The sequence below is a fragment of the Coregonus clupeaformis genome, chromosome 17 (assembly GCF_020615455.1).
Source record: "Coregonus clupeaformis isolate EN_2021a chromosome 17, ASM2061545v1, whole genome shotgun sequence".
Taxonomy (NCBI): Eukaryota; Metazoa; Chordata; class Actinopteri; order Salmoniformes; family Salmonidae; genus Coregonus; species Coregonus clupeaformis.
In genome coordinates this window covers 4,711,616-4,735,266 of record NC_059208.1, presented here as the reverse complement: position 1 = coordinate 4,735,266, position 23,651 = coordinate 4,711,616, and the positions used below count along the sequence as shown (strand labels likewise).

Genomic DNA, 23,651 nt, shown 5'->3' with positions numbered 1-23,651 from the left:
ATATTTTGTGCCACTTGCGTGTATCCACATGGGTGCCAAAGACATAGTTCCAGGGACCTGCCGAAATAGCTCAGTTGGGAGAGCGTTAGACTAAGATCTAAAGGTCCCTGGTTCGATCCCGGGTTTCGGCATTTGAGGTTGATCTCAGTGCTTTTATTGCAAGGTTTTAGTTTTCAGCATTACAAAAAAGTACGTTGTCATTATTACATTACAGTAGCTTGTCGTAAGACTTAGCTGCAGGAAGTGTGAACTGGAGCTGACTTGAATCCTGAAAAATAACATGTGTTGGAGAATACGGGCATCTATCGCGCTACCTCTCGCATGCTAAGCAAGCGCTCTAACATTTGAGCTAATTCCCCATCTGGTTAAAATAGAAACAAGGAGCAATGAAGAGGGTTCAGCCTTGACAGGTTATGATCTTGGCGTACTTGTTACTTTCCGCCACATCACTTGTAGAGTCTTGCTGGCTGGTAACAACAGTGAAAGTAGGCAAGCGGCTGGTTAGCTCAGTTGGCTAGAGTGTGGCGCTAATAATGCCAAGGTTGCAGGTTCGATCCCCGTACTGGCCATGCAGCTCCTTCTGACAGTCAATATTTTGTGCCACTTGCGTGTATCCACATGGGTGCCAAAGACATAGTTCCAGGGACCTGCCGAAATAGCTCAGTTGGGAGAGCGTTAGACTGAAGATCTAAAGGTCCCTGGTTCGATCCCGGGTTTCGGCATTTGAGGTTGATTTCAGTGCTTTTATTGCAAGGTTTTAGTTTTCAGCATTAAAAAAAGTACGTTGTCATTATTACATTACAGTAGCTTGTCGTAAGACTTAGCTGCAGGAAGTGTGAACTGGAGCTGACTTGAATCCTGAAAAATAACATGTGTTGGAGAATACGGGCATCGATCCCGCTACCTCTCGCATGCTAAGCAAGCGCTCTACCATTTGAGCTAATTCCCCATCTGGTTAAAATAGACACAAGGTGCAATCAAGAGGGTTCGTCCTTGACAGGTTATGATCTTGGCGTACTTGTTACTTTTCGCCACATGACTTGTAGAGTCTTGCTGGCTGGTAGCAACAGTGAAAGTAGGCAAATGGCTGGTTAGCTCAGTTGGCTAGAGTGTGGTGCTAATAATGCCAAGGTCGCAGGTTCGATCCCCGTACTGGCCATGCGGCTCCTTCTGACAGTCAATATTTTGTGCCACTTGCGTGTATCCACATTGGTGCCAAAGACATAGTTCCAGGGACCTGCCGAAATAGCTCAGTTGGGAGAGCGTTAGACTAAAGATCTAAAGGTCCCTGGTTCGATCCCGGGTTTCGGCATTTGAGGTTGATCTCAGTGCTTTTATTGCAAGGTTTTAGTTTTCAGCATTACAAAAAGTACGTTGTCATTATTACATTACAGTAGCTTGTCGTAAGACTTAGCTGCAGGAAGTGTGAACTGGAGCTGACTTGAATCCTGAAAAATAACATGTGTTGGAGAATACGGGCATCGATCCCGCTACCTCTCGCATGCTAAGCAAGCGCTCTACCATTTGAGCTAATTCCCCATCTGGTTAAAATTGACACAAGGAGCAATCAAGAGGGTTCAGCCTCGACAGGTTATGATCTTGGCGTACTTGTTACTTTCCACCACATCATTTGTAGAGTCTTGCTGGCTGGAAACAACAGTGAAAATAGGCAAGTGGCTGGTTAGCTCAGTTGGCTAGAACGTGGCGCTAATTACGCAAAGGTCGCAGGTTAGATCCCCCTACTGGCCATGCGGCTCCTTCTGACAGTCAATATTTTGTGCCACTTGTGTGTATCCACATTGGTGCCAAAGACATAGTTCCAGGGACCTGCCGAAATAGCTCAGTTGGGAGAGCGTTAGACTGAAGATCTAAAGATCCCGGGTTTCGGCATTTGAGTTTGATATCAGGGCTTTTATTGCAAGGTTTTAGTTTTCAGCATTAAAAAAAGTACGTTGTCATTATTACATTACAGTAGCTTGTCGTAAGACTTAGCTGCAGGAAGTGTGAACTGGAGCTGACTTGAATCCTGAAAAATAACATGTGTTGGAGAATACGGGCATCGATCCCGCTACCTCTCGCATGCTAAGCAAGCGCTCTACCATTTGAGCTAATTCCCCATCTGGTTAAAATAGAAACAAGGAGCAATCAAGAGGGTTCAGCCTTGACAGGTTATGATCTTGGCGTACTTGTTACTTTTCGCCACATGACTTGTAGAGTCTTGCTGGCTGGTAGCAACAGTGAAAGTAGGCAAGTGGCTGGTTAGCTCAGTTGGCTAGAGTGTGGCGCTAATAATGCCAAGGTCGCAGGTTCGATCCCCGTACTGGCCATGCGGCTCCTTCTGACAGTCAATATTTTGTGCCACTTGCGTGTATCCACATGGGTGCCAAAGACATAGTTCCAGGGACCTGCCGAAATAGCTCAGTTGGGAGAGCGTTAGACTAAAGATCTAAAGGTCCCTGGTTCGATCCCGGGTTTCGGCATTTGAGGTTGATCTCAGTGCTTTTATTGCAAGGTTTTAGTTTTCAGCATTACAAAAAGTACGTTGTCATTATTACATTACAGTATCTTGTCTTAAGACTTAGCTGCAGGAAGTGTGAACTGGAGCTGACTTGAATCCTGAAAAATAACATGTGTTGGAGAATACGGGCATCGATCCCGCTACCTCTCGCATGCTAAGCAAGCGCTCTACCATTTGAGCTAATTCCCCATCTGGTTAAAATAGAAACAAGGAGCAATGAAGAGGGTTCAGCCTTGACAGGTTATGATCTTGGCGTACTTGTTACTTTCCGCCACATCACTTGTAGAGTCTTGCTGGCTGGTAACAACAGTGAAAGTAGGCAAGCGGCTGGTTAGCTTAGTTGGCTAGAGCGTGGCACTAATAACGCAGAGGTCGCAGGTTTGATCCCCGTACTGGCCATGCGTCTCCTTCTGACAGTCAATATTTTGTGCCACTTGCGTGTATCCACATGGGTGCCAAAGACATAGTTCCAGGGACCTGCCGAAATAGCTCAGTTGGGAGAGCGTTAGACTGAAGATCTAAAGGTCCCTGGTTCGATCCCGGGTTTCGGCATTTGAGTTTGATCTCAGTGCTTTTATTGCAAGGTTTTAGTTTTCAGCATTACAAAAAATTACGTTGTCATTATTACATTACAGTAGCTTGTCGTAAGACTTAGCTGCAGGAAGTGTGAACTGGAGCTGACTTGAATCCTGAAAAATAACATGTGTTGGAGAATACGGGCATCGATCCCGCTACCTCTCGCATGCTAAGCAAGCGCTCTACCATTTGAGCTAATTCCCCATCTGGTTAAAATAGAAACAAGGAGCAATCAAGAGGGTTCAGCCTTGACAGGTTATGATCTTGGCGTACTTGTTACTTTCCGCCACATCACTTGTAGAGTCTTGCTGGCTGGTAACAACAGTGAAAGTAGGCAAGCGGCTGGTTAGCTCAGTTGGCTAGAGTGTGGCGCTAATAATGCCAAGGTCGCAGGTTCGATCCCCGTACTGGCCATGCGGCTCCTTCTGACAGTCAATATTTTGTGCCACTTGCGTGTATCCACATGGGTGCCAAAGACATAGTTCCAGGGACCTGCCGAAATAGCTCAGTTGGGAGAGCGTTAGACTGAAGATCTAAAGGTCCCTGGTTTGATCCTGGGTTTCGGCATTTGAGTTTGATATCAGGGCTTTTATTGCAATGTTTTAGTTTTCAGCATTAAAAAAAGTACGTTGTCATTATTACATTACAGTAGCTTGTCGTAAGACTTAGCTGCAGGAAGTGTGAACTGGAGCTGACTTGAATCCTGAAAAATAACATGTGTTGGAGAGTACGGGCATCGATCCCGCTATCTCTCGCATGCTAAGCAAGCGCTCTACCATTTGAGCTAATTCCCCATTAGGTTAAACTAGACACAAGGTGCAATCAAGAGGGTTCGTCCTTGACAGGTTATGATCTTGGCGTACTTGTTACTTTTCGCCACATGACTTGCAGAGTCTTGCTGGCTGGTAGCAACAGTGAAAGTAGGCAAGTGGCTGGTTAGCTCAGTTGGCTAGAGTGTGGCGCTAATAATGCCAAGGTCGCAGGTTCGATCCCCGTACTGGCCATGCAGCTCCTTCTGACAGTCAATATTTTGTGCCACTTGCGTGTATCCACATGGGTGCCAAAGACATAGTTCCAGGGACCTGCCGAAATAGCTCAGTTGGGAGAGCGTTAGACTGAAGATTTAAAGGTCCCTGGTTCGATCCCGGGTTTCGGCATTTGAGGTTGATCTCAGTGCTTTTATTGCAAGGTTTTAGTTTTCAGCATTACAAAAAGTACGTTGTCATTATTACATTACAGTAGCTTGTCGTAAGACTTAGCTGCAGGAAGTGTGAACTGGAGCTGACTTGAATCCTGAAAAATAACATGTGTTGGAGAATACGGGCATCGATCCCGCTACCTCTCGCATGCTAAGCAAGCGCTCTACCATTTGAGCTAATTCCCCATCTGGTTCAAATAGAAACAAGGAGCAATCAAGAGGGTTCAGCCTTGACAGGTTATGATCTTGGCGTACTTGTTACTTTCCGCCACATCACTTGTAGAGTCTTGCTGGCTGGTAACAACAGTGAAAGTAGGCAAGCGGCTGGTTAGCTCAGTTGGCTAGAGTGTGGCGCTAATAATGCCAATGTCGCAGGTTAGATGCCCGTACTGGCCATGCGTCTCCTTCTGACAATCAATATTTTGTGCCACTTGCGTGTATCCACATGGGTGCCAAAGACATAGTTCCAGGGACCTGCCGAAATAGCTCAGTTGGGAGAGCGTTAGACTGAAGATCTAAAGGTCCCTGGTTCGATCCCGGTTTTCGGCATTTGAGGTTGATCTCAGTGCTTTTATTGCAAGGTTTTAGTTTTCAGCATTACAAAAAGTACGTTGTCATTATTACATTACAGTAGCTTGTCGTAAGACTTAGCTGCAGGAAGTGTGAACTGGAGCTGACTTGAATCCTGAAAAATAACACTTGTTGGAGAATACGGGCATCAATCCCGCTACCTCTCGCATGCTAAGCAAGCGCTCTAACATTTGAGCTAATTCCCCATCTGGTTAAAATAAAAACAAGGAGCAATGAAGAGGATTCAGCCTTGACAGGTTATGATCTTGGCGTACTTGTTACTTTCCGCCACATCACTTGTAGAGTCTTGCTGGCTGGTAACAACAGTGAAAGTAGGCAAGCGGCTGGTTTGCTCAGTTGGCTAGAGTGTGGCGCTAATAATGCCAATGTCGCAGGTTCGATCCCCGTACTGGCCATGCGGCTCCTTCTGACAGTCAATATTTTGTGCCACTTGCGTGTATCCACATTGGTGCCAAAGACATAGTTCCAAGAACCTGCCGAAATAGCTCAGTTGGGAGAGCGTTAGACTAAAGATTTAAAGGTCCCTGGTTCGATCCCGGTTTTCGGCAGTTGAGGTTGATCGCAGTGCTTTTATTGCAAGGTTTTAGTTTTCAGCATTACAAAAAGTACGTTGTCATTATTACATTACAGTAGCTTGTCGTAAGACTTAGCTGCAGGAAGTGTGAACTGGAGCTGACTTGAATCCTGAAAAATAACATGTGTTGGAGAATACAGGCATCGATCCCGCTACCTCTCGCATGCTAAGCAAGCGCTCTACCATTTGAGCTAATTCCCCATCTGGTTAAAATAGAAACAAGGAGCAATCAAGAGGGTTCAGCCTTGACAGGTTATGATCTTGGCGTACTTGTTACTTTCCGCCACATCACTTGTAGAGTCTTGCTGGCTGGTAACAACAGTGAAAGTAGGCAAGCGGCTGGTTAGCTTAGTTGGCTAGAGCGTGGCACTAATAACGCGGAGGTCGCAGGTTTGATCCCCGTACTGGCCATGCGTCTCCTTCTGACAGTCAATATTTTGTGCCACTTGCGTGTATCCACATGGGTGCCAAAGACATAGTTCCAGGGACCTGCCGAAATAGCTCAGTTGGGAGAGCGTTAGACTGAAGATCTAAAGGTCCCTGGTTCGATCCCGGGTTTCGGCATTTGAGGTTGATCTCAGTGCTTTTATTGCAAGGTTTTAGTTTTCAGCATTACAAAAAATTACGTTGTCATTATTACATTACAGTAGCTTGTCGTAAGACTTAGCTGCAGGAAGTGTGAACTGGAGCTGACTTGAATCCTGAAAAATAACATGTGTTGGAGAATACGGGCATCGATCCCGCTACCTCTCGCATGCTAAGCAAGCGCTCTACCATTTGAGCTAATTCCCCATCTGGTTAAAATAGAAACAAGGAGCAATCAAGAGGGTTCAGCCTTGACAGGTTATGATCTTGGCGTACTTGTTACTTTCCGCCACATCACTTGTAGAGTCTTGCTGGCTGGTAACAACAGTGAAAGTAGGCAAGCGGCTGGTTAGCTCAGTTGGCTAGAGTGTGCGCTAATAATGCCAAGGTCGCAGGTTAGATCCCCGTACTGGCCATGCGGCTCCTTCTGACAGTCAATATTTTGTGCCACTTGCGTGTATCCACATGGGTGCCAAAGACATAGTTCCAGGGACCTGCCGAAATAGCTCAGTTGGGAGAGCGTTAGACTGAAGATCTAAAGGTCCCTGGTTCGATCCCGGGTTTCGGCATTTGAGGTTGATCTCAGTGCTTTTATTGCAAGGTTTTAGTTTTCAGCATTAAAAAAAGTACGTTGTCATTATTACATTACAGTAGCTTGTCGTAAGACTTAGCTGCAGGAAGTGTGAACTGGAGCTGACTTGAATCCTGAAAAATAACATGTGTTGGAGAATACGGGCATCGATCCCGCTACCTCTCGCATGCTAAGCAAGCGCTCTACCATTTGAGCTAATTCCCCATCTGGTTAAAATAGAAACAAGGAGCAATGAAGAGGGTTCAGCCTTGACAGGTTATGATCTTGGCGTACTTGTTACTTTCCGCCACATCACTTGTAGAGTCTTGGTGGCTGGTAACAACAGTGAAAGTAGGCAAGCGGCTGGTTAGCTCAGTTGGCTAGAGTGTGGCGCTAATAATGCCAATGTCGCAGGTTTGATCCCCGTACTGGCCATGCGGCTCCTTCTGACAGTCAATATTTTGTGCCACTTGCGTGTATCCACATGGGTGCCAAAGACATAGTTCCAGGGACCTGCCGAAATAGCTCAGTTGGGAGAGCGTTAGACTGAAGATCTAAAGGTCCCTGGTTCGATCCCGGTTTTCGGCAGTTGAGGTTGATCGCAGTGCTTTTATTGCAAGGTTTTAGTTTTCAGCATTACAAAAAGTACGTTGTCATTATTACATTACAGTAGCTTGTCGTAAGACTTAGCTGCAGGAAGTGTGAACTAGAGCTGACTTGAATCCTGAAAAATAACATGTGTTGGAGAATACGGGCATCGATCCCGCTACCTCTCGCATGCTAAGCAAGCGCTCTACCATTTGAGCTAATTCCCCATCTGGTTAAAATAGAAACAAGGAGCAATCAAGAGGGTTCAGCCTTGACAGGTTATGATCTTGGCGTACTTGTTACTTTCCGCCACATCACTTGTAGAGTCTTGCTGGCTGGTAACAACAGTGAAAGTAGGCAAGCGGCTGGTGAGCTTAGTTGGCTAGAGTGTGGCGCTAATAACGCGGAGGTCGCAGGTTTGATCCCCGTACTGGCCATGCGTCTCCTTCTGACAATCAATATTTTGTGCCACTTGCGTGTATCCACATGGGTGCCAAAGACATAGTTCCAGGGACCTGCCGAAATAGCTCAGTTGGGAGAGCGTTAGACTGAAGATCTAAAGGTCCCTGGTTCGATCCCGGTTTTCGGCATTTGAGGTTGATCTCAGTGCTTTTATTGCAAGGTTTTAGTTTTCAGCATTAAAAAAATTACGTTGTCATTATTACATTACAGTAGCTTGTCGTAAGACTTAGCTGCAGGAAGTGTGAACTGGAGCTGACTTGAATCCTGAAAAATAACATGTGTTGGAGAATACAGGCATCGATCCCGCTACCTCTCGCATGCTAAGCAAGCGCTCTACCATTTGAGCTAATTCCCCATCTGGTTCAAATAGAAACAAGGAGCAATCAAGAGGGTTCAGCCTTGACAGGTTATGATCTTGGCGTACTTGTTACTTTCCGCCACATCACTTGTAGAGTCTTGCTGGCTGGTAACAACAGTGAAAGTAGGCAAGCGGCTGGTTAGCTCAGTTGGCTAGAGCGTGGCGCTAATAATGCCAAGGTCGCAGGTTTGATCCCCGTACTGGCCATGCGGCTCCTTCTGACAATCAATATTTTGTGCCACTTGCGTGTATCCACATGGGTGCCAAAGACATAGTTCCAGGGACCTGCCGAAATAGCTCAGTTGGGAGAGCGTTAGACTGAAGATCTAAAGGTCCCTGGTTCGATCCCGGTTTTCGGCATTTGAGGTTGATCTCAGTGCTTTTATTGCAAGGTTTTAGTTTTCAGCATTACAAAAAGTACGTTGTCATTATTACATTACAGTAGCTTGTCGTAAGACTTAGCTGCAGGAAGTGTGAACTGGAGCTGACTTGAATCCTGAAAAATAACATGTGTTGGAGAATACGGGCATCGATCCCGCTACCTCTCGCATGCTAAGCAAGCGCTCTACCATTTGAGCTAATTCCCCATCTGGTTAAAATAGAAACAAGGAGCAATCAAGAGGGTTCAGCCTTGACAGGTTATGATCTTGGCGTACTTGTTACTTTCCGCCACATCACTTGTAGAGTCTTGCTGGCTGGTAACAACAGTGAAAGTAGGCAAGCGGCTGGTTAGCTTAGTTGGCTAGAGCGTGGCACTAATAACGCGGAGGTCGCAGGTTTGATCCCCGTACTGGCCATGCGGTTCCTTCTGACAGTCAATATTTTGTGCCACTTGCGTGTATCCACATGGGTGCCAAAGACATAGTTCCAGGGACCTGCCGAAATAGCTCAGTTGGGAGAGCGTTAGACTGAAGATCTAAAGGTCCCTGGTTCGATCCCGGGTTTCGGCATTTGAGGTTGATCTCAGTGCTTTTATTGCAAGGTTTTAGTTTTCAGCATTACAAAAAATTACGTTGTCATTATTACATTACAGTAGCTTGTCGTAAGACTTAGCTGCAGGAAGTGTGAACTGGAGCTGACTTGAATCCTGAAAAATAACATGTGTTGGAGAATACGGGCATCGATCCCGCTACCTCTCGCATGCTAAGCAAGCGCTCTACCATTTGAGCTAATTCCCCATCTGGTTCAAATAGAAACAAGGAGCAATCAAGAGGGTTCAGCCTTGACAGGTTATGATCTTGGCGTACTTGTTACTTTCCGCCACATCACTTGTAGAGTCTTGCTGGCTGGTAACAACAGTGAAAGTAGGCAAGCGGCTGGTTAGCTCAGTTGGCTAGAGTGTGGCGCTAATAATGCCAATGTCGCAGGTTAGATGCCCGTACTGGCCATGCGGCTCCTTCTGACAGTCAATATTTTGTGCCACTTGCGTGTATCCACATTGGTGCCAAAGACATAGTTCCAAGAACCTGCCGAAATAGCTCAGTTGGGAGAGCGTTAGACTGAAGATCTAAAGGTCCCTGGTTCGATCCCGGGTTTCGGCATTTGAGGTTGATCTCAGTGCTTTTATTGCAAGGTTTTAGTTTTCAGCATTAAAAAAATTACGTTGTCATTATTACATTACAGTAGCTTGTCGTAAGACTTAGCTGCAGGAAGTGTGAACTGGAGCTGACTTGAATCCTGAAAAATAACATGTGTTGGAGAATACGGGCATCGATCCCGCTACCTCTCGCATGCTAAGCAAGCGCTCTAACATTTGAGCTAATTCCCCATCTGGTTAAAATAGAAACAAAGAGCAATGAAGAGGGTTCAGCCTTGACAGGTTATGATCTTGGCGTACTTGTTACTTTCCGCCACATCACTTGTAGAGTCTTGCTGGCTGGTAACAACAGTGAAAGTAGGCAAGCGGCTGGTTAGCTCAGTTGGCTAGAGTGTGGTGCTAATAATGCCAATGTCGCAGGTTCGATCCCCGTACTGGCCATGCTGCTCATTCTGACAGTCAAAATTTTGTGCCACTTGCGTGTATCCACATGGGTGCCAAAGACATAGTTCCAGGGACCTGCCGAAATAGCTCAGTTGGGAGAGCGTTAGACTGAAGATTTAAAGGTGCCTGGTTCGATCCCGGGTTTCGGCATTTGAGTTTGATATCAGTGCTTTTATTGCAAGGTTTTAGTTTTCAGCATTACAAAAAGTACGTTGTCATTATTACATTACAGTAGCTTGTCGTAAGACTTAGCTGCAGGAAGTGTGAACTGGAGCTGACTTGAATCCTGAAAAATAACATGTGTTGGAGAATACGGGCATCGATCCCGCTACCTCTCGCATGCTAAGCAAGCGCTCTACCATTTGAGCTAATTCCCCATCTGGTTAAAATAGAAACAAGGAGCAATCAAGAGGGTTCAGCCTTGACAGGTTATGATCTTGGCGTACTTGTTACTTTCCGCCACATCACTTGTAGAGTCTTGCTGGCTGGTAACAACAGTGAAAGTAGGCAAGCGGCTGGTTAGCTTAGTTGGCTAGAGCGTGGCACTAATAACGCAGAGGTCGCAGGTTTGATCCCCGAACTGGCCATGCGTCTCCTTCTGACAGTCAATATTTTGTGCCACTTGCGTGTATCCACATGGGTGCCAAAGACATAGTTCCAGGGACCTGCCGAAATAGCTCAGTTGGGAGAGCGTTAGACTGAAGATCTAAAGGTCCCTGGTTCAATCCCGGGTTACGGCATTTGAGGTTGATCTCAGTGCTTTTATTGCATGGTTTTAGTTTTCAGCAGTACAAAAATTACGTTGTCATTATTACATTACAGTAGCTTGTCGTAAGACTTAGCTGCAGGAAGTGTGAACTGGAGCTGACTTGAATCCTGAAAAATAACATGTGTTGGAGAATACGGGCATCGATCCCGCTACCTCTCGCATGCTAAGCAAGCGCTCTAACATTTGAGCTAATTCCCCATCTGGTTAAACAAGAAACAAAGAGCAATGAAGAGGGTTCAGCCTTGACAGGTTATGATCTTGGCGTACTTGTTACTTTCCGCCACATCACTTGTAGAGTCTTGGTGGCTGGTAACAACAGTGAAAGTAGGCAAGTGGCTGGTTAGCTCAGTTGGCTAGAGCATGTTGCTAATAACGCCAAGGTTGCAGGTTCGATCCCCGTACTGGCCATGCGGTTCCTTCTGACAGTTAAAATTTTGTGCCACTTGCGTGTATCCACATTGGTGCCAAAGACATAGTTCCAGGGACCTGCCGAAATAGCTCAGTTGGGAGAGCGTTAGACTGAAGATCTAAAGATCCCGGGTTTCGGCATTTGAGTTTGATATCAGGGCTTTTATTGCAAGGTTTTAGTTTTCAGCATTAAAAAAATTACGTTGTCATTATTACATTACAGTAGCTTGTCGTAAGACTTAGCTGCAGGAAGTGTGAACTGGAGCTGACTTGAATCCTGAAAAATAACATGTGTTGGAGAATACAGGCATCGATCCCGCTACCTCTCGCATGCTAAGCAAGCGCTCTACCATTTGAGCTAATTCCCCATCTGGTTAAAATAGAAACAAGGAGCAATCAAGAGGGTTCAGCCTTGACAGGTTATGATCTTGGCGTACTTGTTACTTTCCGCCACATCACTTGTAGAGTCTTGCTGGCTGGTAACAACAGTGAAAGTAGGCAAGCGGCTGGTTAGCTCAGTTGGCTAGAGCGTGGCACTAATAACGCCGAGGTCGCAGGTTTGATCCCCGTACTGGCCATGCGTCTCCTTCTGACAGTCAATATTTTGTGCCACTTGCGTGTATCCACATGGGTGCCAAAGACATAGTTCCAGGGACCTGCCGAAATAGCTCAGTTGGGAGAGCGTTAGACTGAAGATCTAAAGGTCCCTGGTTCGATCCGGGTTTCGGTATTTGAGGTTGATATCAGCGCTTTTATTGCAAGGTTTTAGTTTTCAGCATTAAAAAAAGTACGTTGTCATTATTACATTACAGTAGCTTGTCGTAAGACTTAGCTGCAGGAAGTGTGAACTGGAGCTGACTTGAATCCTGAAAAATAACATGTGTTGGAGAATACGGGCATTGATCCCGCTACCTCTCGCATGCTAAGCAAGCGCTCTACCATTTGAGCTAATTCCCCATCTGGTTAAAATAGAAACAAGGAGCAATCAAGAGGGTTCAGCCTTGACAGGTTATGATCTTGGCGTACTTGTTACTTTCCGCCACATCACTTGTAGAGTCTTGCTGGCTGGTAACAACAGTGAAAGTAGGCAAGCGGCTGGTTAGCTCAGTTGGCTAGAGTGTGGCACTAATAACGCGGAGGTCGCAGGTTTGATCCCCGTACTGGCCATGTGCTCCTTCTGACAGTCAATATTTTGTGCCACTTGCGTGTATCCACATGGGTGCCAAAGACATAGTTCCAGGGACCTGCCGAAATAGCTCAGTTGGGAGAGCGTTAGACTGAAGATCTAAAGGTCCCTGGTTCGATCCGGGGTTTAGCGTTTGATATCAGGGCTTTTATTGCAAGGTTTTAGTTTTCAGCATTAAAAAAAGTACGTTGTCATTATTACATTACAGTAGCTCGTCGTAAGACTTAGCTGCAGGAAGTGTGAACTGGAGCTGACTTGAATCCTGAAAAATAACATGTGTTGGAGAATACGGGCATCGATCCCGCTACCTCTCGCATGCTAAGCAAGCGCTCTACCATTTGAGCTAATTCCCCATCTGGTTAAAATAGAAACAAGGAGCAATGAAGAGGGTTCAGCCTTGACAGGTTATGATCTTGGCGTACTTGTTACTTTCCGCCACATCACTTGTAGAGTCTTGCTGGCTGGTAACAACAGTGAAAGTAGGCAAGCGGCTGGTTAGCTTAGTTGGCTAGAGCGTGGCACTAATAACGCGGAGGTCGCAGGTTTGATCCCCGTACTGGCCATGCGTCTCCTTCTGACAGTCAATATTTTGTGCCACTTGCGTGTATCCACATGGGTGCCAAAGACATAGTTCCAGGGACCTGCCGAAATAGCTCAGTTGGGAGAGCGTTAGACTGAAGATCTAAAGGTCCCTGGTTCGATCCCGGGTTTAGCGTTTGATATCAGGGCTTTTATTGCAAGGTTTTAGTTTTCAGCATTAAAAAAAGTACGTTGTCATTATTACATTACAGTAGCTTGTCGTAAGACTTAGCTGCAGGAAGTGTGAACTGGAGCTGACTTGAATCCTGAAAAATAACATGTGTTGGAGAATACGGGCATCGATCCCGCTACCTCTCGCATGCTAAGCAAGCGCTCTACCATTTGAGCTAATTCCCCATCTGGTTAAAATAGAAACAAGGAGCAATCAAGAGGGTTCAGCCTTGACAGGTTATGATCTTGGCGTACTTGTTACTTTCCGCAACATCAATTGTAGAGTCTTGCTGGCTGGTAACAACAGTGAAAGTAGGCAAGCGGCTGGTTAGCTTAGTTGGCTAGAGTGTGGCACTAATAACGCGGAGGTCGCAGGTTTGATCCCCGTACTGGCCATGCGTCTCCTTCTGACAGTCAATATTTTGTGCCACTTGCGTGTATCCACATGGGTGCCAAAGACATAGTTCAAGGGACCTGCCGAAATAGCTCAGTTGGGAGAGCGTTAGACTGAAGATCTAAAGGTCCCTGGTTCGATCCGGGGTTTCGGCATTTGAGTTTGATATCAGGGCTTTTATTGCAAGGTTTTAGTTTTCAGCATTAAAAAAAGTACGTTGTCATTATTACATTACAGTAGCTTGTCGTAAGACTTAGCTGCAGGAAGTGTGAACTGGAGCTGACTTGAATCCTGAAAAATAACATGTGTTGGAGAATACGGGCATCGATCCCGCTACCTCTCGCATGCTAAGCAAGCGCTCTACCATTTGAGCTAATTCCCCATCTGGTTCAAATAGAAACAAGGAGCAATCAAGAGGGTTCAGCCTTGACAGGTTATGATCTTGGCGTACTTGTTACTTTCCGCCACATCACTTGTAGAGTCTTGCTGGCTGGTAACAACAGTGAAAGTAGGCAAGCGGCTGGTTAGCTTAGTTGGCTAGTGCGTGGCACTAATAACGCAGAGGTCGCAGGTTTGTTCCCCGTACTGGCCATGCGGCTCCTTCAGACAGTCAATATTTTGTGCCACTTGCGTGTATCCACATGGGTGCCAAAGACATAGTTCCAAGAACCTGCCGAAATAGCTCAGTTGGGAGAGCGTTAGACTAAAGATTTAAAGGTCCCTGGTTCGATCCCGGGTTTCGGCATTTGAGGTTGATCTCAGTGCTTTTATTGCAAGGTTTTAGTTTTCAGCATTACAAAAAGTACGTTGTCATTATTACATTACAGTAGCTTGTCGTAAGACTTAGCTGCAGGAAGTGTGAACTGGAGCTGACTTGAATCCTGAAAAATAACATGTGTTGGAGAATACGGGCATCGATCCCGCTACCTCTCGCATGCTAAGCAAGCGCTCTACCATTTGAGCTAATTCCCCATCTGGTTAAAATAGAAACAAGGAGCAATCAAGAGGGTTCAGCCTTGACAGGTTATGATCTTGGCGTACTTGTTACTTTCCGCCACATCACTTGTAGAGTCTTGCTGGCTGGTAACAACAGTGAAAGTAGGCAAGCGGCTGGTTAGCTTAGTTGGCTAGAGTGTGGCACTAATAACGCGGAGGTCGCAGGTTTGATCCCCGTACTGGCCATGCGTCTCCTTCTGACAGTCAATATTTTGTGCCACTTGCGTGTATCCACATGGGTGCCAAAGACATAGTTCCAGGGACCTGCCGAAATAGCTCAGTTGGGAGAGCGTTAGACTGAAGATCTAAAGGTCCCTGGTTCGATCCGGGGTTTCGGCATTTGAGTTTGATATCAGGGCTTTTATTGCAAGGTTTTAATTTTCGGCATTACAAAAAGTACATTGTCATTATTACATTACAGTAGCTTGTCCTAAGACTTGGCTGCAGGAAGTTTGAACTGGAGCTGACTTGAATCCTGAAAAATACCATGTGTTGGAGAACACGGGCATCGATCCCGCTACCTCTCGCATGCTAAGCAAGCGCTCTACCATTTGAGCTAATTCCCCATCTGGTTAAAATAGAAACAAGGAGCAATCAAGAGGGTTCAGCCTTGACAGGTTATGATCTTGGCGTACTTGTTACTTTCCGCCACATTACTTGTAGAGTCTTGCTGGCTGGTAACAACAGTGAAAGTAGGCAAGCGGCTGGTTAGCTCAGTTGGCTAGAGTGTGGCGCTAATAATGCCAAGGTCGCAGGTTCGATCCCCGTACTGGCCATGCGGCTCCTTCTGACAGTCAATATGTTGTGCCACTTGCGTGTATCCACATCGGTGCCAAAGACATAGTTCCAGGGACCTGCCGAAATAGCTCAGTTGGGAGAGCGTTAGACTGAAGATCTAAAGGATCCTGGGTTTCCGCATTTGAGTTTGATATCAGGGCTTTTATTGCAAGGTTTTAGTTTTCAGCATTAAAAAAAGTACATTGTCATTATTACATTACAGTAGCTTTTCGTAAGACTTAGCTGCAGGAAGTGTGAACTGGAGCTGACTTGAATCGTGAAAAATAACATGTGTTGGAGAATACGGGCATCGATCCCGCTACCTCTCGCATGCTAAGCAAGCTCTCTCCCATTTGAGCTAATTCCCCATCTGGTTAAAATAGAAACAAGGAGCAATCAAGAGGGTTCAGCCTTGACAGGTTATGATCTTGGCGTACTTGTTACTTTCCGCCACATCACTTGTAGAGTCTTGCTGGCTGGTAACAACAGTGAAAGTAGGCAAGCGGCTGGTTATCTCAGTTGGCAAGAGCGTGGTGCTAATAACGGCAACGTCGCAGGTTCGATCCCCGTACTGGCCATGCGGCTCCTTCTGACAGTCAATATTTTGTGCCACTTGCGTGTATCCACATGGGTGCCAAAGACATAGTTCCAGGGACCTGCCGAAATAGCTCAGTTGGGAGAGCGTTAGACTGAAGATCTAAACGTCCCTGGTTTGATCCTGGGTTTCGGCATTTGAGTTTGATATCAGGGCTTTTATTGCAAGGTTTTAGTTTTCGGCATTACAAAAAGTACATTGTCATTATTACATTACAGTAGCTTGTCCTAAGACTTAGCTGCAGGAAGTTTGAACTGGTGCTGACTTGAATCCAGAAAAATACCATGTGTTGGAGAATACGGGCATCGATCCCGCTACCTCTCGCATGCTAAGCAAGCGCTCTACCATTTGAGCTAATTCCCCATCTGGTTAAAATAGACACAAGGAGCAATCAAGAGGGTTCAGCCTTGACAGGTTATGATCTTGGCGTACTTGTTACTTTCCGCCACATCACTTATAGAGTCTTGCTGGCTGGTAACAACAGTGAAAGAATGCAAGCGGTTGGTTAGCTCAGTTGGCTAGAGCGTGTTGCTGATAACGCCAAGGTCGAAGGTTCGATCCCCGTACTGGCCATGCGTCTCCTTCTGACAGTCAATATTTTGTGCCACTTGCGTGTATCCACATGGGTGCCAAAGACATAGTTCCAGGAACCTGACGAAATAGCTCAGTTGGGAGAGCGTTAGACTGAAGATCTAAAGGTCCCTGGTTCGATCCTGGGTTTCGGCATTTGAGTTTGATCTCAGTGCTTGCACTGCTAGTTTTCAGCATTACAAAAAGTATGTTGTCATTATTACATTACGGTAGCTTGTCGTAAGACTTAGCTGCAGGAAGTGTGAACTGGAGCTGACTTGAATCCTGAAAAATAACATGTGTTGGAGAATACGGGCATCGAACCCACTACCTCTCGCATGCTAAGCAAGCGCTCTACCATTTGAGCTAATTACCCATCTGGTTAAAATAGAAACAAGGAGCAATGAAGAGGGTTCAGCCTTGACAGGTTATGATCTTGGCGTACTTGTTACTTTCCGCCACATCACTTGTAGAGTCTTGCTGGCTGGTAACAACAGTGAAAGTAGGCAAGCGGCTGGTTAGCTTAGTTGGCTAGAGCGTGGCACTAATAACGCGGAGGTCGCAGGTTTGATCCCTGTACTGGCCATGCGTCTCCTTCTGACAGTCAATATTTTGTGCCACTTGCGTGTATCCACATGGGTGCCAAATACATAGTTCCAGGGACCTGCCGAAATAGCTCAGTTGGGAGAGCGTTAGACTGAAGATCTAAAGGTCCCTGGTTCGGTCCGGGGTTTCGGCATTTGAGTTTGATATCAGGGCTTTTATTGCAAGGTTTTAGTTTTCAGCATAAAAAAAAGTACATTGTCATTATTACATTACAGTAGCTTGTCGTAAGACTTAGCTGCAGGAAGTGTGAACTGGAGCTGACTTGAATCCTGAAAAATAACATGTGTTGGAGAATACGGGCATCGATCCCACTACCTCTCGCATGTTAAGCAAGCGCTCTAACATTTGAGCTAATTCCCCATCTGGTTAAAATAGAAACAAGGAGCAATGAAGAGGGTTCAGCCTTGACAGGTTATGATCTTGGCGTACTTGTTACTTTCCGCCACATCACTTGTAGAGTCTTGCTGGCTGGTAACAACAGTGAAAGGAGGCAAGCGGCTGGTTAGCTCAGTTGGCTAGATTGTGGTGCTAATAATGCCAAGGTCGCAGGTTCGATCCCAGTACTGGCCTTGCGGCTCCTTCTGACAGTCAATATTTTGTGCCACCTGCGTGTATCCACATGGGTGCCAAAGACATAGTTCCAGTGACATGCCGAAATAGCTCAGTTGGGAGAGCGTTTGACTATAGATCTAAAGGTCCCTTGTTCGATCCCAGGTTTCGGCATTTGAGGTTGATCTCAGTGCTTTTTTTGCAAGGTTTTAGTTTTCAGCATTACAAAAATTACGTTGTCATTATTACATTACAGTAGCTTGTCGTAAGACTTAGCTGCAGGAAGTGTGAACTGGAGCTGACTTGAATCCTGAAAAATAACATGTGTTGGAGAATACGGGCATCGAACCCACTACCTCTCGCATGCTAAGCAAGCGCTCTACCATTTGAGCTAATTACCCATCTGGTTAAAATAGAAACAAGGAGCAATGAAGAGGGTTCAGCCTTGACAGGTTATGATCTTGGCGTACTTGTTACTTTCCGCCACATCACTTGTAGAGTCTTGCTGGCTGGTAACAACAGTGAAAGTAGGCAAGCGGCTGGTTAGCTCAGTTGGCTAGAGTGTGGCGCTAATAATGCCAAGGTCGCAGGTTCGATCCCCGTACTGGCCATGCGGCTCCTTCTGACAGTCAATATGTTGTGCCACTTGCGTGTATCCACATTGGTGCCAAAGACATAGTTCCAGGGACCTGCCGAAATAGCTAAGTTGGGAGAGCTTTAGACTGAAGATCTAAAGGATCCTGGGTTTCCGCGTTTGATTCAGGGCTTTTATTGCAAGGTTTTAGTTTTCAGCATTAAAAAAAGTACGTTGTCATTATTACATTACAGTAGCTTGTCGTAAGACTTAGCTGCAGGAAGTGTGAACTGGAGCTGACTTGAATCCTGAAAAATAACATGTGTTGGAGAGTAAGGGCATCGATCCCGCTACCTCTCGCATGCTAAGCAAGCGCTCTACCATTTGATCTAATTCCCCATCAGGTTAAAATAGACACAAGGTGCAATCAAGAGGGTTCGTTCTTGACAGGTTATGATCTTGGCGTACTTGTTACTTTTCGCCACATGACTTGTAGAGTCTTGCTGGCTATTAACAACAGTGAAAGTAGGCAAGTGGCTGGTTAGCTCAGTTGGCTAGAGCATGTTGCTAACAACGCCAAGGTCGCAGGTTTGATCCCCGTACTGGCCATGCGGTTCCTTCTGACAGTCAATATTTTGTGCCACTTGCGTGTATCCAGATGGGTGCCAAAGACATAGTTCCAGGGACCTGCCGAATTAGCTCAGTTGGGAGAGCGTTAGACTGAAGATCTAAAGGTCCCTGGTTCGATCCTGGATTTCGGCATTTGAGGTTGATCTCAGTGCTTTTATTGCAAGGTTTTAGTTTTCAGCATTACAAAAAGTACGTTGTCATTATTACATTACAGTAGCTTGTCGTAAGAATTAGCTGCAGGAAGTGTGAACTGGAGCTGACTTGAATCCTGAAAAATAACATGTGTTGGAGAATACGGGCATCGAACCCGCTACCTCTCGCATGCTAAGCAAGCACTCTACCATTTGAGCTAATTCCCCATCTGGTTAAAATAGAAACAAGGAGCAATGAAGAGGGTTCAGCCTTGACAGGTTATGATCTTGGCGTACTTGTTACTTTCCGCCACATCACTTGTAGAGTCTTGCTGGCTGGTAACAACAGTGAAAGTAGGCAAGCGGCTGGTTAGCTTAGTTGGCTAGAGCGTGGCACTAATAACGCGGAGGTCGCAGGTTTGATCCCCGAACTGGCCATGCGTCTCCTTCTGACAGTCAATATTTTGTGCCACTTGCGTGTATCCACATGGGTGCCAAATACATAGTTCCAGGGACCTGCCGAAATAGCTCAGTTGGGAGAGCGTTAGACTGAAGATCTAAAGGTCCCTGTTTCGGTCCGGGGTTTCGGCATTTGAGTTTGATATCAGGGCTTTTATTGCAAGGTTTTAGTTTTCGGCATTACAAAAAGTACATTGTCATTATTACATTACAGTAGCTTGTCCTAAGACTTGGCTTCAGGAAGTTTGAACTGGAGCTGACTTGAATCCTGAAAAATACCATGTGTTGGAGAACACGGGCATCGATCCCGCTACCTCTCGCATGCTAAGCAAGCGCTCTACCATTTGAGCTAATTCCACATCTGGTTAAAATAGAAACAAGGAGCAATCAAGAGGGTTCAGCCTTGACAGGTTATGATCTTGGCGTACTTGTTACTTTCCGCCACATCACTTGTAGAGTCTTGCTGGCTGGTAACAACAGTGAAAGTAGGCAAGCGGCTGGTTATCTCAGTTGGCAAGAGCGTGGTGCTAATAACGGCAACGTCGCAGGTTCGATCCCCGTACTGGCCATGAGGCTCCTTCTGACAGTCAATATTTTGTGCCACTTGCGTGTATCCACATGGGTGCCAAAGACATAGTTCCAGGGACCTGCCGAAATAGCTCAGTTGGGAGAGCGTTAGACTGAAGATCTAAACGTCCCTGGTTTGATCCTGGGTTTCGGCATTTGAGTTTGATATCAGGGCTTTTATTGCAAGGTTTTAGTTTTCGGCATTACAAAAAGTACATTGTCATTATTACATTACAGCAGCTTGTCCTAAGACTTAGCTGCAGGAAGTTTGAACTGGTGCTGACTTGAATCCAGAAAAATACCATGTGTTGGAGAATACGGGCATCGATCCCGCTACCTCTCGCATGCTAAGCAAGCGCTCTACCATTTGAGCTAATTCCCCATCTGGTTAAAACAGACACAAGGAGCAATCAAGAGGGTTCAGCCTTGACAGGTTATGATCTTGGCGTACTTGTTACTTTCCGCCACATCAATTGTAGAGTCTTGCTGGCTGGTAACAACAGTGAAAGTAGGCAAGCGGCTGGTTAGCTCAGTTGGCTAGAGCGTGGTGCTGATAACGCCAAGGTCGCAGGGTCGATCCCTGTATTGGCCATGCGTCTCCTTCTGACAGTCAATATTTTGTGCCACTTGCGTGTATCCACATGGGTGCCAAAGACATAGTTCCAGGGACCTGCCGAAATAGCTCAGTTGGGAGAGCGTTAGACTGAAGATCTAAAGGTCCCTGGTTCGATCCTGGGTTTTGGCATTTGAGTTTGATCTCAGTGCTTGCACTGCTAGTTTTCAGCATTACAAAAAGTATGTTGTCATTATTACATTACGGTAGCTTGTCGTAAGACTTAGCTGCAGGAAGTTTGAACTGGAGCTGACTTGAATCCTGAAAAATAACATGTGTTGGAGAATACAGGCATCGATCCCGCTACCTCTCGCATGCTATGCAAGCGCTGTACCATTTGAGCTAATTCCCCATCTGGTTAAAATAGACACAAGGAGCAATCAAGAGGGTTCAGCCTTGACAGGTTATGATCTTGGCGTACTTGTTACTTTCCGCCACATCACTTGTAGAGTCTTGCTGGCTGGTAACAACAGTGAAAGTAGGCAAGCGGCTGGTTATCTCAGTTGGCTAGAGCGTGGTGCTGATAATGCCAAGGTCGCGGGTTCGATCCCCGTATTGGCCATGCGGCTCCTTCTGACAGTCAATATTTTGTGCCACTTGCGTGTATCCACATGGGTGCCAAAGACACAGTTCCAGGGACCGGCTGAAATAGCTCAGTTGGGAGAGCGTTAGACTAAAGGTCCCTGGTTCGATCCCGGGTTTCGGCATTTGAGTTTGATCTCAGGGCTTTTATTGCAAGGTTTTAGTTTTCAGCATTACAAAAAGTACGTTGTCATTATTACATTACAGTAGCTTGTCGTAAGACTTAGCTGCAGGAGGTTTGAACTGGAGCTGACTTGAATCCTGAAAAATACCATGTGTTGGAGAATACGGGCATTGATCCCGCTACCTCTCGCATGCTAAGCAAGCGCTTTACCATTTGAGCTAATTCGCCATCTGGTTAAAATAGACACAAGGAGCAATCAAGAGGGTTCAGTCTTGACAGGTTATGATCTTGGCGTACTTGTTACTTTCCACCTCATCACTTGTAGAGTCTTGCTGGCTGGTAACAACAGTGAACTTAGGCAAGCGGCTGGTTAGCTCAGTTGGCTAGAGGTTGGTGCTAATAACGCCAAGCTTGCAGGTTCGATCCCCGTACTGGCCATGCGGCACCTTCTGGCAGTCATTATTTTGTGCCACTTGCGTGTATCCACATGGTTGCCAAAGACATAGTTCCTGGACCTGCCGAAATAGCTCAGTTGGGAGAGTGTTAGACTGAAGATCTAAAGATCCCTTGTTCGATCCCGGGTTTCGGCATTTAAGTTTGATTTCAGGGCTTTTATTGCAAGGTTTTAGTTTTCAACATTACAAAAAGTACGTTGTCATTATTACATTACAGTTGCTTGTCGTAAGACTTAGCTGCAGGAAGTTTGTACTGGAGCTGAGTTGAATCCTGAAAAATAACACTTGTTGGAGAATACGGGCATTGATCCCGCTACCTCTCGCATGCTAAGCAAGCGCTCTACCATTTGAGCTAATTCCCCATCTGGTTAAAATAGACACAAGGAGCAATCAAGAGGGTTCAGCCTTGACAGGTTATGATCTTGGCGTACTTGTTACTTTCTGCCACATCACTTGTAGAGTCTTGCTGGCTGGTAACAACAGTGAAAGTAGGCAAGCGGCTGGTTATCTCAGTTGGCTAGAGCGTGGTGCTGATAACGCCAAGGTCGCAGGTTTAATCACTGTACTGGCCATGCGGCTCCTTCTGACAGTCAATATTTTGTGCCACTTGCGTGTATCCACATGGGTGCCAAAGACATAGTTCCAGGGACCGGCTGAAATAGCTCAGTTGGGAGAGCGTTAGACTAAAGGTCCCTGGTTAGATCCTGGGTATCGGCATTTGAGTTTGATCTCAGTGCTTGCTCTGCAAATAGAATATGCTTTGTTTGTGGGCGTCAATCTTGCTGCTTGTGTGATTGTCCTCAGAAAGTAAGAAATGTCTTCCATTTCAGGCTGACATTGTGACATCAGCATTATAAAAAGTATGTTGTCATTATTACATTACGGTAGCTTGTGATAAGACTAAGCTGTGTGAAGTGGAGCTGACTTGAATCCTGAAAAATACCTGGTGTAGTAGAATACGGGAATCGATCCCACTACTTCTCGCATGCTAAGCAAGCGCTCAACCATTTGAGCTAATTCCCCATCTGGTTAAAATAGACACAAGGAGCAATCAAGAGGGTTCAGCCTTGACAGGTTATGATCTTGGCGTACTTGTTACTTTCCGCCACATCACTTGTAGAGTCTTGCTGGCTGGTAACAACAGTGAAAGTAGGCAAGCGGCCGGTTAACGCAGTTGGCTAGAGCGTGGTGCTAATAAAGCCAAGGTCGCGGGTTTGGTCCCCGTACTGGCCATGAGGCTCCTTTTGACAGTCAATATTTTGTGCCACTTGCGTGTATCCACATGGGTGCCAAAGACATAATTTCCTGGACCTGCCGAAGTAGCTCAGTTGGGAGAGCGTTAGCCTGAAGATCTAAAGGTCCCTGGTTAGATCCTGGGTTTCGGCATTTGACTTTGATATCAGTGCTTGCTCTGCAAATAGAATATGCTTTGTTTGTGGTCCTCAATCTTGCTGTATGCTAGCTCATGTGATTGTCCTCAGAAAGTAAGAAATGTCTTTCATTTTAGGCTGACATTGTGACGTCAGCGTTACAAAAAGTACGTTGTCATTACAGTAGCTTGTGGTAAGACTTAGCTGCAGGAAGTGTGAACTAGAGCTGACTTGAATCCTGAAAAAATACAGTGTGTTGGAGAATACGGGCATCGATCCCGCTACCTTTCGCATGCTAAGCAAGCACTCTACCATTTGAGCTAATTCCCCATCTGGTAAAAAAAGACACAAGGAGCAATCAAGAGGGTTCAGCCTTGACAGGTTATGATCTTGGCGTACTTGTTACTTTCCGCCACATCACTTGTAGAGTCTTGCTGGCTGGTAACAACAGTGTAAGTTGTCAAGAGGCTGGTTAGCTCAATTGGATAGAGTGTGGTGCTAATAAGGCCAAGGTCGCGTGTTCGATCCCAGTACTGGCTATGAG

At 45.9% G+C, this 23,651-nt stretch overlaps 35 non-coding genes across 35 annotated transcripts; all 35 read left to right on the top strand.

Moving 5' to 3' along the window:
• Window positions 1-649: 649 nt before the first annotated feature.
• trnaf-aaa lies at window positions 650-722 on the top strand. Its single transcript has one exon. It is a non-coding gene; the product is annotated as a tRNA-Phe (tRNA).
• A 517-nt stretch (window positions 723-1,239) lies between these two features.
• On the top strand, window positions 1,240-1,312 carry trnaf-aaa. The gene has a single exon. It is a non-coding gene; the product is annotated as a tRNA-Phe (tRNA).
• A 1,095-nt stretch (window positions 1,313-2,407) lies between these two features.
• Window positions 2,408-2,480, top strand: trnaf-aaa. The gene has a single exon. It is a non-coding gene; the product is annotated as a tRNA-Phe (tRNA).
• A 517-nt stretch (window positions 2,481-2,997) lies between these two features.
• trnaf-gaa lies at window positions 2,998-3,070 on the top strand. The gene has a single exon. It is a non-coding gene; the product is annotated as a tRNA-Phe (tRNA).
• A 518-nt stretch (window positions 3,071-3,588) lies between these two features.
• Window positions 3,589-3,661, top strand: trnaf-gaa. The gene has a single exon. It is a non-coding gene; the product is annotated as a tRNA-Phe (tRNA).
• A 517-nt stretch (window positions 3,662-4,178) lies between these two features.
• Window positions 4,179-4,251, top strand: trnaf-gaa. Its single transcript has one exon. It is a non-coding gene; the product is annotated as a tRNA-Phe (tRNA).
• Window positions 4,252-4,768: 517 nt separating this feature from the next.
• On the top strand, window positions 4,769-4,841 carry trnaf-gaa. Its single transcript has one exon. It is a non-coding gene; the product is annotated as a tRNA-Phe (tRNA).
• Window positions 4,842-5,358: 517 nt separating this feature from the next.
• On the top strand, window positions 5,359-5,431 carry trnaf-gaa. Its single transcript has one exon. It is a non-coding gene; the product is annotated as a tRNA-Phe (tRNA).
• A 517-nt stretch (window positions 5,432-5,948) lies between these two features.
• Window positions 5,949-6,021, top strand: trnaf-gaa. The gene has a single exon. It is a non-coding gene; the product is annotated as a tRNA-Phe (tRNA).
• A 517-nt stretch (window positions 6,022-6,538) lies between these two features.
• Window positions 6,539-6,611, top strand: trnaf-gaa. Its single transcript has one exon. It is a non-coding gene; the product is annotated as a tRNA-Phe (tRNA).
• Window positions 6,612-7,128: 517 nt separating this feature from the next.
• trnaf-gaa lies at window positions 7,129-7,201 on the top strand. The gene has a single exon. It is a non-coding gene; the product is annotated as a tRNA-Phe (tRNA).
• A 517-nt stretch (window positions 7,202-7,718) lies between these two features.
• trnaf-gaa lies at window positions 7,719-7,791 on the top strand. Its single transcript has one exon. It is a non-coding gene; the product is annotated as a tRNA-Phe (tRNA).
• Window positions 7,792-8,308: 517 nt separating this feature from the next.
• On the top strand, window positions 8,309-8,381 carry trnaf-gaa. The gene has a single exon. It is a non-coding gene; the product is annotated as a tRNA-Phe (tRNA).
• A 517-nt stretch (window positions 8,382-8,898) lies between these two features.
• trnaf-gaa lies at window positions 8,899-8,971 on the top strand. Its single transcript has one exon. It is a non-coding gene; the product is annotated as a tRNA-Phe (tRNA).
• Window positions 8,972-9,489: 518 nt separating this feature from the next.
• trnaf-gaa lies at window positions 9,490-9,562 on the top strand. Its single transcript has one exon. It is a non-coding gene; the product is annotated as a tRNA-Phe (tRNA).
• A 517-nt stretch (window positions 9,563-10,079) lies between these two features.
• trnaf-gaa lies at window positions 10,080-10,152 on the top strand. Its single transcript has one exon. It is a non-coding gene; the product is annotated as a tRNA-Phe (tRNA).
• A 517-nt stretch (window positions 10,153-10,669) lies between these two features.
• trnay-aua lies at window positions 10,670-10,742 on the top strand. The gene has a single exon. It is a non-coding gene; the product is annotated as a tRNA-Phe (tRNA).
• A 1,095-nt stretch (window positions 10,743-11,837) lies between these two features.
• On the top strand, window positions 11,838-11,909 carry trnaf-gaa. The gene has a single exon. It is a non-coding gene; the product is annotated as a tRNA-Phe (tRNA).
• Window positions 11,910-12,425: 516 nt separating this feature from the next.
• Window positions 12,426-12,497, top strand: trnaf-gaa. Its single transcript has one exon. It is a non-coding gene; the product is annotated as a tRNA-Phe (tRNA).
• A 511-nt stretch (window positions 12,498-13,008) lies between these two features.
• trnaf-gaa lies at window positions 13,009-13,082 on the top strand. The gene has a single exon. It is a non-coding gene; the product is annotated as a tRNA-Phe (tRNA).
• A 509-nt stretch (window positions 13,083-13,591) lies between these two features.
• Window positions 13,592-13,664, top strand: trnaf-gaa. The gene has a single exon. It is a non-coding gene; the product is annotated as a tRNA-Phe (tRNA).
• Window positions 13,665-14,181: 517 nt separating this feature from the next.
• Window positions 14,182-14,254, top strand: trnaf-aaa. Its single transcript has one exon. It is a non-coding gene; the product is annotated as a tRNA-Phe (tRNA).
• A 517-nt stretch (window positions 14,255-14,771) lies between these two features.
• trnaf-gaa lies at window positions 14,772-14,844 on the top strand. The gene has a single exon. It is a non-coding gene; the product is annotated as a tRNA-Phe (tRNA).
• A 1,096-nt stretch (window positions 14,845-15,940) lies between these two features.
• On the top strand, window positions 15,941-16,013 carry trnaf-gaa. Its single transcript has one exon. It is a non-coding gene; the product is annotated as a tRNA-Phe (tRNA).
• Window positions 16,014-16,530: 517 nt separating this feature from the next.
• On the top strand, window positions 16,531-16,603 carry trnaf-gaa. Its single transcript has one exon. It is a non-coding gene; the product is annotated as a tRNA-Phe (tRNA).
• Window positions 16,604-17,113: 510 nt separating this feature from the next.
• Window positions 17,114-17,186, top strand: trnay-aua. The gene has a single exon. It is a non-coding gene; the product is annotated as a tRNA-Phe (tRNA).
• Window positions 17,187-17,703: 517 nt separating this feature from the next.
• On the top strand, window positions 17,704-17,776 carry trnaf-gaa. Its single transcript has one exon. It is a non-coding gene; the product is annotated as a tRNA-Tyr (tRNA).
• A 1,089-nt stretch (window positions 17,777-18,865) lies between these two features.
• Window positions 18,866-18,938, top strand: trnaf-gaa. Its single transcript has one exon. It is a non-coding gene; the product is annotated as a tRNA-Phe (tRNA).
• Window positions 18,939-19,455: 517 nt separating this feature from the next.
• trnaf-gaa lies at window positions 19,456-19,528 on the top strand. The gene has a single exon. It is a non-coding gene; the product is annotated as a tRNA-Phe (tRNA).
• A 517-nt stretch (window positions 19,529-20,045) lies between these two features.
• On the top strand, window positions 20,046-20,118 carry trnaf-gaa. Its single transcript has one exon. It is a non-coding gene; the product is annotated as a tRNA-Phe (tRNA).
• A 363-nt stretch (window positions 20,119-20,481) lies between these two features.
• Window positions 20,482-20,555, top strand: trnai-gau. Its single transcript has one exon. It is a non-coding gene; the product is annotated as a tRNA-Ile (tRNA).
• Window positions 20,556-20,635: 80 nt separating this feature from the next.
• On the top strand, window positions 20,636-20,708 carry trnaf-gaa. The gene has a single exon. It is a non-coding gene; the product is annotated as a tRNA-Phe (tRNA).
• A 356-nt stretch (window positions 20,709-21,064) lies between these two features.
• Window positions 21,065-21,138, top strand: trnai-gau. Its single transcript has one exon. It is a non-coding gene; the product is annotated as a tRNA-Ile (tRNA).
• A 661-nt stretch (window positions 21,139-21,799) lies between these two features.
• On the top strand, window positions 21,800-21,872 carry trnaf-gaa. Its single transcript has one exon. It is a non-coding gene; the product is annotated as a tRNA-Phe (tRNA).
• A 1,178-nt stretch (window positions 21,873-23,050) lies between these two features.
• Window positions 23,051-23,123, top strand: trnaf-gaa. The gene has a single exon. It is a non-coding gene; the product is annotated as a tRNA-Phe (tRNA).
• Window positions 23,124-23,651: the final 528 nt, after the last annotated feature.